Source organism: Chamaea fasciata, unplaced genomic scaffold (genome assembly GCF_029207755.1).
Source record: "Chamaea fasciata isolate MVZ Bird 193981 ecotype frontalis unplaced genomic scaffold, bChaFas1.0.hap1 SCAF_6, whole genome shotgun sequence".
Lineage (NCBI taxonomy): Eukaryota > Metazoa > Chordata > Aves > Passeriformes > Sylviidae > Chamaea > Chamaea fasciata.
In genome coordinates this window covers 65,099,930-65,116,436 of record NW_027094091.1, presented here as the reverse complement: position 1 = coordinate 65,116,436, position 16,507 = coordinate 65,099,930, and the positions used below count along the sequence as shown (strand labels likewise).

The 16,507-nt window shown below is 38.3% G+C and overlaps 1 protein-coding gene across 2 annotated transcripts in view; it reads left to right on the top strand.

The window, feature by feature from the left end:
• CUNH4orf33 (chromosome unknown C4orf33 homolog) overlaps nt 1–15,560 on the top strand; it is a 43,795-nt gene extending 28,235 nt beyond the window's left edge. For both annotated transcript variants that reach the window (XR_010721576.1, XR_010721575.1), the window contains 6 exons: nt 6,437–6,567; nt 7,873–8,337; nt 9,171–9,331; nt 11,541–11,747; nt 14,023–14,147; nt 15,421–15,560. The gene's annotated coding sequence lies outside the window, so the exon portion shown is untranslated. The remainder of the gene's footprint in view (nt 1–6,436; nt 6,568–7,872; nt 8,338–9,170; nt 9,332–11,540; nt 11,748–14,022; nt 14,148–15,420) is intronic.
• Nucleotides 15,561–16,507: the final 947 nt, after the last annotated feature.

The window sequence follows — 16,507 nt, the reverse complement described above, 5'->3', positions numbered from 1 at the left end:
CTCCAAAAATTTCATCCTCCAGTTTCCATGACAGTGACTATCAATCAAAGTCACTGCTTCTTGATTGTCTGTGCACCCTCTGAATAGAGTAGAGAAAATTTTAATTACTATTAAATGCTTGCCAGGCATGGACATAGGGGGAAGAATTGGTCAGTCACGGTGCAGTTCTGGTGTAGATGCTGAACTGTAATTAGATGACACTTGAGAAAAGTAAGTGAAATAAAATAAAATTAGTTAGAGAAGCAGAGGTAGGAAAGCAGATTTGAGAAGAGAGCAGAAGCTACTTTATGGTCCTGTGTGCAAGCTCCTTCCCACTTTGTGGTCTAATATCCCTGCCTGTAATTATACTCTTGGTATGTTGGGAAGGAGGCCTGCTAAAAAATGTTTTTTAGATTATTTTATTTAGCAGCCTTATGGTTACAAATGAACACAGTTCTCAGACTCTGTTTTGGTTAGTGTTCTTTGCCCTTTTGCCTTTTCATGTTGAAGTACCTTGGGTTGCCTAAGTAGGACCAGATCGAGGCAAAAGATGGATTTAAACAAAAAAATATTTTTTGTCTGTTGTGGTTTTTTTTTTTCTTTTTTCCTCTTTTTTTAAAATTTAATAAGAAATTACAGAGATATTTGGAAATGAGGAAAACAGGTCAAGTTTGTGTTTAAGGTTCTTACATCTAAAATACCTTTGCTTACAGCTTTTACCCCTTGAATTGGGTCCTGCAACACATCCCTACTCTGTGAAAGAGTTGGATTTTATTCTCCTGTTTGAGAGAAGTTGGTTTCTGTCATCTACCTCCTTTCCTGCCATGAGGAAAACCTATGGGATGGATCGCTAGAGAGAGAGAGATAGATGGATGGGGACTCTGGGAATGTGTGACATTTCAGCCACAGTTGTTTCACATGCAGGTTTTAGGTTTTTTTACTTCTTGTTTTCTGTGTAACTTCTGTGTGTCTAAAGATTTAATTTAAATTGGATGGTTAGATGCTGAAAAGAATTGGAAAAACAAATCCTAAATTAAGTTATAGGAAAACAGCAAAAACAAACAACAAGATGTTTACTGAAAACAAAAATATATCATTTCCCCATTCATAGAGTGCTGCTGAGGTAGCTGTGGAATGCTGCAATTAACTAAGTTATACTTTTTTGTTGAGAAAGAGATATTAAATGTAATTGAAAAATAACTGAGAGGCATATGAGACTTTGCTCTATTGCAGTTTGGAGTGAAATCAGATTTTGAGTTGTAAAAGAAGTCCATACGCATTATTCACAGATCTGAGAGGGTGATAAAAGACTTTTTGCTTTCTTTTTCCTAGGATAAACTGCACTCAAATGTACAGGAATGTCCTTTTCTAGTTTGAGAGTAAATGGATTTGTATAATAAACATTTCTGTAACATTCAGCTACTTTAGCCCAGACAGCTCAATTAGGGCTGTGCAGTAAAATACAGCTTCTGTGCACTTTGTGAGCACTTAATGTGACTGAAAGCCTGTTAGCAAAGAAATCTCATACAAAACAGGTCCTGTCAAGTGTTTAAGGAAATTGAATTGCCATATATTTAACTCCTAGATCTGGAAAGCAAGAGATTTCTGGATGCTTAGTAATTTAATTATTTTATCATATTTGACTTCTCCCATTAGACCCTCCTTTATTCATTATTTTTAATATATTAAAAGCCATGCAAAGGGGGATAGAAGTTACTCATGCAAGCTGACAAAGGTAGAAAATGTAAAATTAGGCTTGAAAAATTTTTTTTTCCTTTCATAGTCGTCCATAAAACCCAGTCTCTCAGGTAAGTGATGAGCTAATGCATTTCAGCCAAGGGCTGCAGCCGAGTTTTTGAAAAAGGCTACGTTTTCCTTCATAAAGCTTGTAAAAGAGTCTTCTGGTAGTAGAGAAAAAAATACTGTTATGTTTGTATAGCATTTTATCTTTAGCAGAACATAAATATCTGTAGCATAGTTATACTTAATCATAACATTCTTAATTTTTCTCTAGAACACTCTAGCTATTGATGTATAGTTAAGCCAGGAATTACTGTTTTGCTGTAGCCACCATTCCACAAATGCAGGTTGAGGTTTGCTTTTATTGAGGCATTACATGGTTTGCTTTGGACTGAGACACATTCTGAGATGACTTCCTCATCTTTAGTTATCTGACAAAAAGCATCTGTTTATTTAGTGGGTAAATAGATAGGCAACTGCAATTCTGTATCGTGGCATTTGTTGTGGAATGGGATGGAATGCCCTCTGGAGATGGATGTTTCTCCAGGGACAGCCTAGAAGTCTTGCTTTAGTCACTTGATCTAACTTCTGGCAGTCAAAGTGAGAAAAATCAGTCCTCTCTTTCACTTTTCATCATGAAAAACTCAAGGTTTGATGTGGAAAAATACAGACAATAACAGAGAGATGCTTTCAGCCATAACCAAGGATTTGGCCCCTCAGTTGTAGAGTAAGTATTTCAGAATAAGAGTCAGATTAAACCTTTAAAAGAAAATAAACTATATCATACTACCAATCCTAGGAAGGGTGCATTGCCTACTTTAGTTATTTCCCTGGTGGAGATGAAGATGAGATTTATAATTTGGTACCAGTTGCGTGCCTGACAGGTGGCGGGCAGAAAATGAGGTGAATTTTTTTCACCTGCTTGAGTTAAATAGGTATTTAATTCTGAAGAAAGGTTTGGCCAGGCAGGGTGTTTCTTACTCTTTTAGATGAGATTTCTTCCAAATATTTTGAATGATAAAAATGGAGTGCTATTTTGCAGTGTCCTTATCACTGTGTATGGTGATGGTTTGCTATCAAGAGACTACCTAGTCGAAGAGATAAGATACCTGTTATCTGTCTTCCATGGATTTTACACCAGTGGAAGTAAGAGCCAAGAGGACTCATTTTTGTTAGGAATCGAAGAGCCATCTCCAGGCAGCGCATGTTACTCTTAGGATTGCCACTGTAGCTTAAACGTGCTAGTGTGTCTAACTTGAGATGGATGCCCGGCAAGTGCCGATGATAGTTCATGCTGCTACAGTTTGAATGCTCCAGATCCGTCTTGTCACAGTGAGGAATTGCTGTTGGCTCCAGGGCAGAAGGCAGAGAGGAAAATCAAAGTTTAAGACGCTCCTTCAAACCAGCGGCACTTCCAAATGTGTTTGCAATTTACATTTTCTATTTCACAAACAATGGGAATACAGAGAATATTTTGGCAAATATAATTTTTTAGAAGGAAGGTCAAGTGATTATGAATGCACTTATAATTTTTCTCTTTTACTGCACAGCAGGGAAGCCATCAGCAATTCTGAGTGCAAGTAAATATTGAAATGCTGCAATTTGCTTTTGAAGAACCAGTCAAATATTTACTGTTGCATATAGCACCCAGTTTCCCATTACTTGCCTCATTTATTGAGTGCTTCAATTTTACATCGAGGAAGGTGATTTTGTGTTACAGTAAGCAGTTTAAACCTTGTACTGTTGGAAATAGAAGTTTTAAAGAAAGGGATTTTAAAGCAGGATCAAATAAGCTAGCCTGCTGCCTGGTGGTGCTGCTCTGAGTCACTAATGCTGCTGTTCTGCTAATGAAGCTTGGTTGATTTACAATAACCATTCTGTTTCCTTACAAGGGTGTGGACACGCCACCACTTCTTCTTCGTAATGAGTCTGCTTCGCTATGAACATCAAGTGGCAATAATGATTGTAATGATTTTATTACAATTAACTACATTTGATCTTGTTCAGCATGTTCCTGAATAAACACTTGGGCAAAGTCATTCCTCCTTTTCCATACAAGTGCTACAGGCAAAGGTTTTAAAGGAAACTTAGGGGCCCTTTTTACTGCTGGGCCTTTATATCCAGATGCAGGTATTTAAATGAAGTTAGAATCAATTGTATAATACAGCAATTGTATAACTGTTATGATGAGCTCTGCAAAGGGAATGGGAGCTCAAAATGAGGTTAGGATAAACAGTTGTTGGCCATTGTACAGTTCATAGCTCTTTTACGTGCAAATAGTGTCAATTAGCTGGGTAAGGTTTTTATATTTGATCCCCTGATATGTTTGATGCTGAGAGAGAAATGTACCCATGTTATTTTTATCTAGTGAAGCAGCATTTGATAGTCAGGAAGAGCTTGGACCTTCCTGCTACTTAAGTTTCAGTGTTATGTTGATATGCCCAACGTGAGAATGTTGTTTTGTCAGCATTTCTCTGTAGTCACTCAGAGAAGGTGAGCACACTCCAAGAGTCATTTGTCCCTTTGAAAACCTGAGTTGCTTTCTGCCAGTGATCTCTAAGGATTACAGAGGGAGCTTATGGTTATTACACACCTACCTTTGATTCCTTGCATGAATGTGATCAATCAACTCATGTATCATCCCTCAACACTGTAGGACTTGCACAGAATGATAGTCTTCTCTCTGAATGTAACATGAGAATCCCTGGAAATGCATAGTATTTCCCAGAGCTTGATGAAGATGCTAGCAGACTTTGCAAAGTAGCTTTGAGACTTAAATTTGCAGTTAATCTGGTAAAGGCTCTGTACCATTCTAGTAAAGACTCTATACCCTGAAGCATTTCCAGGAAGCCATTATGGATCTTGTAGCTGAGGCAGTGTACATTCCTTGAAGAAGCTATTGAAGGAATTGGGTTCTTAGAGTCTCAGAATGTAATAAAGGCATTGCTTCTTTTATTTATACATTTATGAATATAAACTGATGTACAGGTCATTGAAAGAGAAAGAATCCCCTAGTTTCGTTAATAGGACTCAGCTTGTAGAGAGCTGGTACCAGAATGAGAGCAATGAAGAAATAAAATATCACAATTGAAGCAGATAATAATATGCAAATAGAAAGATAGGGAGTTTCTTGAGGAGGAAAGTCAAGTTACACAAACACAAATTTGGTCCCTTATTAAAGGGGTGAGAGGAATATTCAGTGCAGATATTCCTCTTCTATGCTTGCAGTGTATTTCTAAAGGTATTCTAAATGTTTAACAAAGCTCACGCTGCAATAAAGCTTAAACGCCAAGCACCAAGCATTGTGCCTTCCTAACAACATTCCCTGTTGACCCTGCAGATTTCTTGGCAGGAAGCTAATGGAGAGCTAAAGCTGCTTTTGGAATAGCGCTGACTTGCCCTCACTTGCCCTCCTTTCCTAGAAAACCATGCCAGTGGGGGCTGAGGAATGAGGGAGAGCAGTGGTAGACTGGCATGCTTCTGTGCCAGCTCCTTTGTTGCCACTAGGGCAGAGTTCCTGTCCATAATTCAAGCCCTGCTAAGGTGGCTGCTGGAGCATAAACCCTTCTGTAGCTTTCACAGAGACTGGTCATGATGATTTTTGCATAGAACTGATTTCTCTGATGTTTTTCAAAAGGCAGTGTTCAAGCAAACATACTCATTCCGTGGAAACAAGTAGAACAGCCAGGGAGAGAGAGTTCTCTGTAAATATGTATGAAGATGGTGCTGCTTGATAGTAATACCAGATAACTGATAATTTTGCACATAATCAGTGCTGTCACTGAGTTAAACAAAGCCCTTCAGAAATTAGGTGAGCAACTCCTTCATCATATCAGGTAATATTGCTGAAATATGAGTGGTAAAGGAGGCTGTGATTTTCAAGAGAACGTTCTATTAGGCTACATACGTAGATGCATTTGTAGCCTAACCATCCAGATGGATGCCACTCACAATTGTGAGTGTGTTAAAAAACTTGATTTTGAAAGCAAACTGCTCTGTTTAAATTAACAATCTTTCCGTAAATATAATTGTTGGGAAGGAGTGCATGAGATCCCTTAAAGGATGACTGGCAAGGGTCTGAGCAAAAAAAGGGATTTTATATTAAACGACAGCATGAGAAAGCTCGTTGGCAGTGTTCACTCTGCTACTTACTGGAGGGTTAAGGCACACCAAGGCAAAAAGCAAGAAATGAAATCCAGTCAGTCAATCCAAGCAGAAATAAACAGAAAACTATCTCTGTGTGTGTGTTTAGGTCCATGAGACAAAAGGAAAGAAAGGGCAAGGATAAAATGGAATATGGCCTGACAGCAGGCTTAACAGTGCTCAACAGTACTTAAGTTGTAACTCAACAATTTAATAAAGGAACAACATTTAACAGCATTTAGCTCAGCTTATAACTTAAATTTGACTTACTTAAAGGCCTAACTTCCTTAGCTATCTAAAAAACTTAAACATCTGAGAGAGCAGCATTTCTCCCATGTTTGCCATAGCAAATGCACATGTGTGTGCACACAGACATGAGGAGTCACTGCAAGGTACCTGTGATGCACCACCACAATAATATGTGTTTTACAGACCTTTGGAATTTGTAGTGTTTTTAAAGTGCTTAAAGTGTTTTTAGGAAGTTATGCTAATAGAAAACAAATCTTCTAGATTTCAGACATAAATATGTCTCATGTGCCAGTCACCTCCAGGATCTTTTTCCCTTTTTCTTTAGGAGGGCTACTGGCATGTGTAAGTGTGTGTGTTTCCAAGGCTTTAGCATCTCAGAACACAGATGGGGAAGGACCTCAAAGCAGGTCTGTCTAAAGCATGTTTCTCCCTTCCTAAGTGAGAGCTGGATTCAAGGTAATGCTTTTCTGACTATTGGTGTTAAATTATGCATGTTATTTATGGCAATATGTAATTTATAGTTCTTATGTCATATGAAACATAAACTTCATTTTTTTAGTTACTGAGGAACACTTAAATTCATATAGAAGCAAAGATTTTTTTTTTTTCCCTAAACCATTTATTTTTTTTCTGAAGTGGATGAGCCAGTTCTCTTGACATCACTTAATCTGACTTGAAATAGAATATTGAGAACAAAACCTTCAGGAGCCCATGTGCCAGGATTAAAGGGAAAAAAGAGCATAGTGCAATCAATCTTAGAAGGAAGTGTTTCTCTTGAGACTAGGCCAACAGCCAACAGATAGATTTCAATGTACAGAAATGTAAGCTTATTAAAAGTAGAAGAAACTAAATAATCTGGGGAATACCTGCTAAATGGAAAAATCATCCAGCACACTGATCAAGAAAAAGGCTTAGGGATTATTGTGGGGGGAAAAAAGTCAAAAACATGGTCTCATTGAACTCAGTTTCAGTAAAATAGTACAAAAATTGTATATTAGGTTGTATTAGAAAAATGAGAAGGCAGAAGATCAAGGAAGGTTACTGGAACCACTTAACATAAGCTGCCAATGTTGCTGAACACTTCTATTATAAAACCTCCTTGTGACAGTGAAATATATTTAATAAGGTGGCCGAGCAGGTTGTTGAAACCTCCTTTGGTTACTCTGTCAGTTTAATTTGTTTTGTCATCCAAACTGGGGATTTGTTCTTCCAGTGATTTGTGCTGCAGGAAAGTATAGCAGGCTTGTTGCTGTTTGCCACCCATAGCTGTATGAATGAGGATTTCAAGGATGTTGTTGGTTTTTATTTTTAATCATTAAATTATTCTGCATTTTAATCTGGATGCCAAATTAGGTGTACCCTGAAAGTGTAATTTCAGTGTTTTACCATAAATGGGTCTGGTTAATTGGTCCTACCTGGTCACTTGTGCTTAGCTCTACTTCTAGAAAATCTCTGCAGGATAATAGCTGCAGAGGGGATGAATGTTCCAAACAGTATTCCTCCTCTGTAAATGCGTAGATAAGAGATACAGAAAAACACCTAATTCTAATTCTCTGTTATGCAGCTACATTAGGTGTTTGAAAAATACATTCTTGGTACATTTCTTCACTTATTTCAGGCTGGCAGCTCTTGCTATATTAGATGTCAAGCACCCTCTGTTTTGTCCTCATCTCTATTACAACATTATTTGACATTCTGGGATATGGCTCTAGAAGCATTCAGAAATGAATAAATGAATATATTATTATTATTTTGATACAGATAACGTCAGTCTTAAGGAAAGGGGAAGCAAGTCAAACAGAACAATTTACCAATTGGCAAGGAAAACAAGAAAAGAAAAAATACAAAAGCTCCCTGAAGTTCCCAAATACAGTGGCTGCGCTGACCCCCAGCAGAGGATGCTCAGCAAGACCTTGCATTCCATCTTCATTTAATCGCTGTTGCCAGTGTCGTTCTGCAGAGCAAAACTGGCTTTTGAAGCAAGTGCAAAACATCACAAATGGGTTTCTGACTCAGGGAGGTTTGTGCAGATGTCGCCAGAGGATGTTCTGTGAAGGAAATTAATTACAGGTGTTTAATTTCCCATCTTCCCCTCTCATTAACAGCTTTGCATTATGGCCTTTGCATTATTGTCATATGGCAAACTCGGAGCTTTCCCATGGCTTTGGAAGAGCACCTGCTTCTGTATCAGTCATTAGCAAATGTGAAACTCAGCAGACAGGAGAGGTAAGGTATTTTAGCTTTATAGCACATTTTTTGCCTCTTTCATGGAGGCGATAATAATGTGGTCTCTTTGACCTATCCAGGCAGGATATGGCCTGACTGAGGGAAAAAAAAAAAAGGCAAATTTGAAAAACAGATATTGAGGAAGCAATGATTGCTGTAGTATGTATGTATGGAAGGAACTTTTCATCTGCAAATCTTATATGCAGGAAATTTTGAATTATGTAGGAGAAAAGTCAACTGTGGGAGCATTGCCTTAGCCCAGATTGAATCCAGAGTTTTCTGAAATGATGTTATGGGTGATGCAGGCCAATATCAAATACAGTTAGAACTCACTCTGTTCCTTCCATCCTCAAAAAATAACATTTTTTGCGAGGGGCTGATTCTATTCTAGGCAAATAGTGGCAAACTAATGCAATCAGGATGTAACTGTTGTTTTTGTAACACCAGGAATTGAGTTGTCCCTCATAGACAAAGGAGGAAAAACAGTCATGTTCCTTCCTTGAGGGATTGATTATTGATAAATATGAAGCAGAGTACAAGTTACTGAAAGAGGATAAAATGTTGAGGATTTATGTGCAGAGGCTGGGGCAGCCTGGGATGAAGAGATGGAAAGAAAGGTGCTTTCCCTAAGGGCTCAGAGGGATGACTGGAATCAGTCACACGCAGATTTCCTCCTTGTTTTGGCCTGACTGGGGCGGCTGAGGGCAGAGCTAAGGCTGGGAAAGGATTTACCAACCCACCCTGTGTCTCTCCATCCTAATACGTGGCCTTTTGCCATTTTGAAAGCCTGTCATTTTTTTTTTTTTTTAATAAAATTTGTGCTCCTCTTTCAGAGCTTTAGGTGCTTCTAGTCTTGGGAAGGGCAGCCCAGACCCCAACCACCTCTGCCTCTTGCAACTGTGCAGGGCATCATGCTGCCTCCTTTCAAGGGCTAAGTCCTCAATCCTCCCTTCTGCAGACCTTGGAGCCCTGCAAGTGCCACAGCAGGCAGCAGGTAAAAGCAGGCATGCTAAGAAATCATGTTTAAATTCCAAACAACGAGGGAGAAAATTCCTAAGGAGGAATAGGGAATGCAAAAGGGATAGTGCAGAGACACATTTTATCCTAGGGTGCTACTGGGATGGAGATGAAGTATATACTCTTAATAGACACAGCCTCTGACTGCACCCTTAGTTACTTGTAATGTTTTATTCAAAGCCATGTTTTCAGGACTTGTCCTGTTGAATCCCAGTGACTGTGCTTGGGGTGAAGAAAAAGCTTTTGTGTTTCCCATATTTCACAAGGGAAGGAAGTACTGTCTTTTTAGATGTTGTTTGTAAGATTTGAAAAACTGCAGAGGCTGGGGGAGCGTGGAAATAGAGAAGATGGGCTTTGCCCTTTTCAAGTGTATCCAATGCCAGTGTTCTTTTTATACTGAGTCTCGTAGAAAAACTGGAAATCTCATACTCCATATACCTCCCACTGCTACTAGAATCTGTTTTTTACTGGGCTGCATGAAAATGGGGTCATGCCATACTGTGTTTAACAAACTAGGATGCTATTCTGAGAAAATTCTTCCTGACTCCCTCCTAGGATCCGTTTTCTGTGGTGATAGATTGAATTGACATGTCCCTGTAAATACTATCCCTTACTGAGACCCAAAAATTCTGATAATGTTCAAAATTTATTTTCCTTAACTCTGAATTCTGCTGGTTATTCCTGAAACTTCACAGTTTTACTTCCAATGTCCCGTGTGGATTTGCTTAAGTTTACATGATTTTTTTTCCCCCTGGATGGTTTCCATCCATACATCTTAACTAACACTCCTAATGTCTGCAGTGCATGGCAAGTATGTACGTCTTGCAGCAGAATTAGGAGTTATCCTTTAGCATAAAATATCCATTAGTCAAACGCAATTGTATATAATGCTCTTTTGGTACCAAGTTATAGCAGGCCCTTGACACTTATTAGTTGTTAATGTGATTTAGAAGAGTAGTAGCATCCATTTTTCAAAATCATTCCTTATTTTATTTGTTTTTTACTATGGTAATTCAGCTTTTGAAAAATCCTCGAGTGTCTGCATATGTTTTGAGCTCTTTTTGTGTGTGGAAGGAGTTTTAGTTTCTATAGCAGAGCATGGAACGAATGAAAAAGGCAGTGACTTTTTATGTATTACTATATTATATGCAGAGGCTTAGAAACTGTCCTCAACATTATTTAAAACCATGTATTAATTGTCATATAATAATGTTTGGTGCTGTCAAAGAACTTAGTACTTGGAGCAGATTTCCCCTGGCTTTTGTTTGCGGAGGAAAATAGAGAGAGAGAGACTTGGTAAGATTTGGGTCTTAAAATTCTGATTCTTCTTCTGGGCCAACCTGAAAATGATGAGGTAACCAGCCTTGCATTGGATTTTGTGATGTCATTTGCTGTTGTCGTGTTTGTGTGATTTATTGCTTGATATAACACATGTGCTATTTACAACTCTTTGACAGAGGCCAAGGTATGTGCCCTGTTTTAGCTGAAAAAAAAAATTGCAAATAGAGCCTGGAACTGATTTCAATATAAATTATTCTTTTTTTCTCCTTCTGATTCACATATTGTGTTTCCTCTAGCATGTATTTTTCTGTTCCTTGTAGACTCAGCTTGTAGTGGAAATGATCTCCCTTCCCATAAGTGCTTGGTTCTAGGTCTGATTCTGTAGGATTTCTGCAAGATGTGATATGTTGTGCAACCAATAACACATGAACACTACAAATTATAATAACCACATTCTTGTCCATGAATTTTCTATTCTTCAGGAAACTGGAGCTTCTGATAGTAATATATAATCAGCTTTGTGAACAGCTGTAATTAGACATTTGGAAAATGCAGCATTTTGCTTTCCCTCATTGCTCAAAAGAACAGGTGACTAGAAAAGGACTACTTTGTAATGGATCTGAATTGCATTTAAGAGTCACTTTCCTGTTTAATTCTTCTTAATCTGATCTTATTTTTATCATTTTTGTTTGCTTACTTGGGTTCAGTTTGCTGGATTTTATTCTGGCTTCAAATCACAGTTAATTTATAAACCCCTAAATTTTCAGTGCTGTCCTGTAAACATACCTGCCATATAAGCTCATATCTGTTTCCATGCCATCCATGTGGACCTGAAATGGATTTGGTATCTTTATCTCTGGTCCTGACTGCTTCACTTGCCTTTTAATCTCTCTCTCTCTCTCCAGGATTTACAGTTGCTTTTCAGTTTCATGAAGCATTATGAATAACTGCCATAAAAAAAAAAAAAAGAGCTCAGAAGAAACTCTCTTTCATGGTCCTCTTCTTCCCCATGTGGAACTCCACTGCAGCCCTGGCAGAAAGCTTCTTATTTTGCCAGACATAGTCCATGGCTGGAGAAGTCTGTGCTGCAGTGCACTGAATACCTACATGAGGTTAGTGAATGTGTAATGTCTGAGTTTCACCAGTTCCCAATGGAGAAATCTCCCTGTAAATTTCTGTTCTGAAGTGCAAAAGTTATAGAATCCAGGATACCAACCACAATATGTGATATTAAAACATGCTTTTCTGAAGTTTAGAAAAGCTATTTGTTCCTTTAAATAAAATTTTCTTCATAAATCCAGCCTTTGTAGTGCAAAAGTAATACACATTTATTGTGTGTAGTGCACATTTATTGCATGACAATAAATCTCTTCTCTCAAAAGGAATGATTTACAGGAAGAACTGAAAAAATGAAGGTATTCAGACATTAATGGTATGATAATTTCATCCCACATCACTGCAGTAGTCTGGGAGATTTTATTTTAAAAATCCATATTTTTAGTTTTAGTTTCTATATTTTTGAGCACACTATTCATATTTAAAAGGCATAGGTTGAAGTCCAGAATATGAAGACCACTTCAGCTCCAGAGTAGGTGGGAATAAGACTAAAATAATAGCATTTCTGTTAGGATGCAGCAGCACAAGACCTTAACACTGCAGAGGGGAATTTTGGAGGGGAGAAGTTCTTATTAGAAAATCTAAGATAAATCCATGTATTTAAAATACTGAAAGTATTTTCCCCTTTTCTAAAATTTTAATTAATGGACTTCAGTTGTGGTTGTGGGCTGAACTTTCCTCTATGCACTAGAAGAAATTTGGGCTTATTTAATTCCAAGTCATTTTGGCATCTGTCACAAAGGTAAATGGAGAGTTTGTAGTGTTGCATGCTGTCTGCATAGTGTGCAACTGGAAAATGGCAATGCCTATTAGAAGTAAGTTAAAACTGTCAAAGCTAAACAAATTAATGTTGTTTCCCATGTCTTAAAATGCATTTAAACCTAAAAAAATATAATAGAACTAGTTTTAAAATTAAATCAATATATATATAAATATATTAAGGAGAGGTATTTTAATCTTATATTGAAAATAGATTCATAGAATTACATCCTATTTTCTTGCTCCTGGGAGGATTTTAACTCTTGAAATAATGCTACCAAAGGATCATTGATAAGCTTTCATTTATTCATAGTGCTGTTAAAGGCAGTCACTGAGATAGGGATTTGGATAATTTTAGAGATGAATGACATGCAGTTTTAAAAAACAGCAAATTCTTCCCATGTTAACAGCTTTAATAATAACAACTCAAGAGTAGGATAAAAAAAACTTAAGTCTTCTCTACTGCATGTCTGTAACAAAAATTATAATTTGGCTCTTTTTTTTAGTGTAGTACAAAATTGAATTTACACTTATGAGTCCTAAAACACAGAAGCTGTCCTTGTAACATCAGAAAACAAAACAGTGCACATGTTGCAGCTGTCTTTAGACTGGATATAGGCCTGTAATTAATTTCAGGGCCTTTTCTTATATCTCATGCCTCCAGAAAGAGCTTTTATTGACTTCTGAGGAGCAGCAGATTGCAGAGGGTTAATCCAGTTTGATGGACTCTCTGGGTCACTTCTAAAAATGAAGATACTGAAGATGAAATGAAATGATACCAAAATTTGGAAATCAAAAAAGTTTTGACTCTTTTTGTAGTGGAGCAGGATTATTTATACGCAGTAGTTCTGGTTTTGTGGTAGTGGTAGTTTAAGTATCTGTGCCTTTTCATTTGACTTACATGTATTTAATGATAGGGTTGCAAAAAAAAAAAAAAAAAAAAAAGAGCCATCTTTCTGAATAGACTGAAAAGGAAAAGTTGGTGTTACCAGGCTACAGACAGCCTTGCTGACTCAAAATTCAAATGTTGAAAGTGTAGGATCCATTTTTTACCACATATTTAGTGTATAGCTTTCAAAATTATGGGGTTTTTTTTTGCTTCGGTGTTTTTCTTAGTAACCCAGTAAAATGTCTTTCTCAAGATGTGTAGTAGGACTACATGAATTACTGGATGAAGTCTTCTGTAGAACTCAGTTTTCTCCAGAGTCCTTGTGGTTTGACTGCATCTTACACAATGCATGGAATAAGTACTTTCCTTTTCACCTCCTGCTGGATTGCCTGTAAAAAAGCTGTTATCACAAAAGCAAAGATTTAAGGGCAGAACATGCTCTGGTGAGAAGATAGGGAGGAGCATTACTCTGAGGCAGACCTGGAGGTGCAGTCACTCCCAAAGTCTCATTTCAGCTCTCCAAAGTGGCTCCTATGGAAGCTGCTAGAAATAGACTTGCTTGGGGGCAGTTTTTTACAGCCCAAGAAGGAAAGGGTAAAGAACTGTTCTGTTTTCTTTACTAGGCTGTTTTCATGGATAGCTGTTGCAAAAAAAAAAAAAAAAAAAAGAAATCTGTCAGTTTTGAGTCACACCTCTAAGGATGCTGTGTGTACAAGTAATTTGTGCAGTGGGATCCCAGCGAGCTGCAGTAAGTACTCTGCTCAGGGAGCTGAATCCAAAGAAATGACACAGCTTGTCCCCCTGCCTCCTCCCCTCAAATCAGCTTAGAGTGGTTAAAAAAGTTTCTCAGGGAAATGCAATAATTAACAAGATTTAATAAAAGAAAATCAGCTGAATATGAGGAGTTGATTTTTTTTAAATTCCTATTTAATATCAGATAATAGTGAGAAAGTGATTACATTTTAACTAAATGAATTAAACAAAGCTCCAAAAACATAAATTAGAATTTAACTATGCCATTAAACCCCAATTTAATTAGCAAGCCATCATTACTAGATAATAAACACCTAATACAGAATGCACAACAATTTCTTGTATACACAGGAAAAAAAAAAGGCAAGCAGTAAATTTCATTGAGCAGATGACTTTCCATTACATTAGTAGAGGAAAACAATGCTGAGTGAATGTTTTGGTACGTAATGATGAATTAATAGAACCATTGGACAGCCCAATTTTAGCCATAAATGATTTTATAGTTAAAGGAAGACCTAGGGAATACCAGAAGAGGTTGCATGCACTTGATTATCTTGACATTAAATTTTTTTGGGCCAAAATAGCCAGTGAATTTATAGTATCCTTAACTTAACATGCCTTCGAATTTATTCACAATTTCAGAAGAAAACAGTGAGTTCAAGGCTTCACCAACTTATGTGGAGATGCATGTCATAAGAATACACAGCATGAGTGTGTATTAAAAGGTGCTGGTTTTCCTGAGAGAAAAATAGTCTTCAGGCTGATTAGTACATTTTTGTTCTGCTGGATTTTTGTGCCGACTGCCTCTGGTAGAACCTGCCTCAAGTTTTGCAGATGTGAGCAGACATTGGGTCTGCAGCTTGCTGCTGCTTTTGGTTTTCTGTCAGAACTGGAGCTTGTCCCTGCTATGTCTGCAGTACGTGTCAGGAGGGATCAGAGTCTTTGTACTTTTTGATGCATTTTAATATCATTGCTGTAGGTAGAATGTGGCTTGTTGGTGCAGCACAGTGCGGGTTTTTTGGCGTAGTACCACCTGCAAATACGCCAAGAGCCAAGTCCTGCAGGAACTCCCAAATATACATTTCATTGCTGCTTCCTCATGGCTGAGATACGACTGGTGCCAGTAGATGGCAGTCCCGTACTTTGCTTCTCATCAGCTGACGAAATTATCCTTTTAATTTTGATGCAATGAATACTGTAGCTAAAAGAAATGCTTTTAGCTTGATAACTCCCCCGGTTATGGTTCCTTCTGTGCCCTCATTATCAAGGTGCTGGCAGGAAGTCCACCCCTCTGCTGCTTTCTCCTCTGCCTGATGCCAAGGTTCCAACTTTTACGTTCCAGCCATGTCTGTGTGTGTCCTGGGTTGAAGTATGTTCTATCACCATCTTCATGAACTGTTGAAACCAGGTGAGGCAGTGCTCCCTGCCTCCTCCACTCTGGCTTATCTTCTGTTAATGGGCCCATCAGCACCTTTGCTACACAGCTCACAGATAACCCCCTCCTGGACTATCCCCTGTTAATGGGCCCATCAGGCCTTATCACATGACTCACCATCCCATTGTGAGATGCTCCGCCCAGAGGGAGGAACCAAGCATTCCAGCCTGGATATAAGCTGAGACTCTGAACACCAGAGGGGCGCTTACCCAGTGGATTCCCAGAGGACCTGAGCTACCAGACCTTTTTACAGGATCACTGCTTCAGGAAGACCACCTCACGTGGACTGCTTCCATCACTCCGCTCAGGTTGTATTCTGACTCTGTCAGTGGTCTTTTGTATTATTGCATCTATTTTATTTTACTTTCTTTCCTTTCTTCCTATTAAATTGTATCTCTGACTTGGAGCCTCTCATTTGTTTTGCTTTCAAACCACTACAGTGTGAAACTGAGAGCAGGTGTATGAGAGTTGCCGTGTAGCCTGTCCCCGTGGCACTGGCACGACTCCATAATTTATAAGCTTCATATTTTAAAACTCATTCCATCTGAGTAATTTTAATCACCCTACCTGCAATTCTCCCGGTTGTATCATGAGGTCAGGCACTCTCTCGCCCGAGTGGCTGCCTTGTGTTGATGTCTGAGGATGAAACAGTTCCATGCTCAATCACAGAGGCATAAGGAATGTAATTTGTTGTTCAGGCCCAACTCTTACAAGCTGTTAGGCACACACTCAACTTCAGGCAAGTGAGCTGAAGATACTCATGGATTGACTTACGGGGTCTTTGAGCAGGATTGGGGCAGTTTGTAAATTGGTCTGAAGGGCACTTCAGCTTATTTCAATCACTGTGTATCCACAGAGTTACTGTATTAACACATATTGGGAGAAGAATATATTCATATCTGAAATAATTTTCTAATACC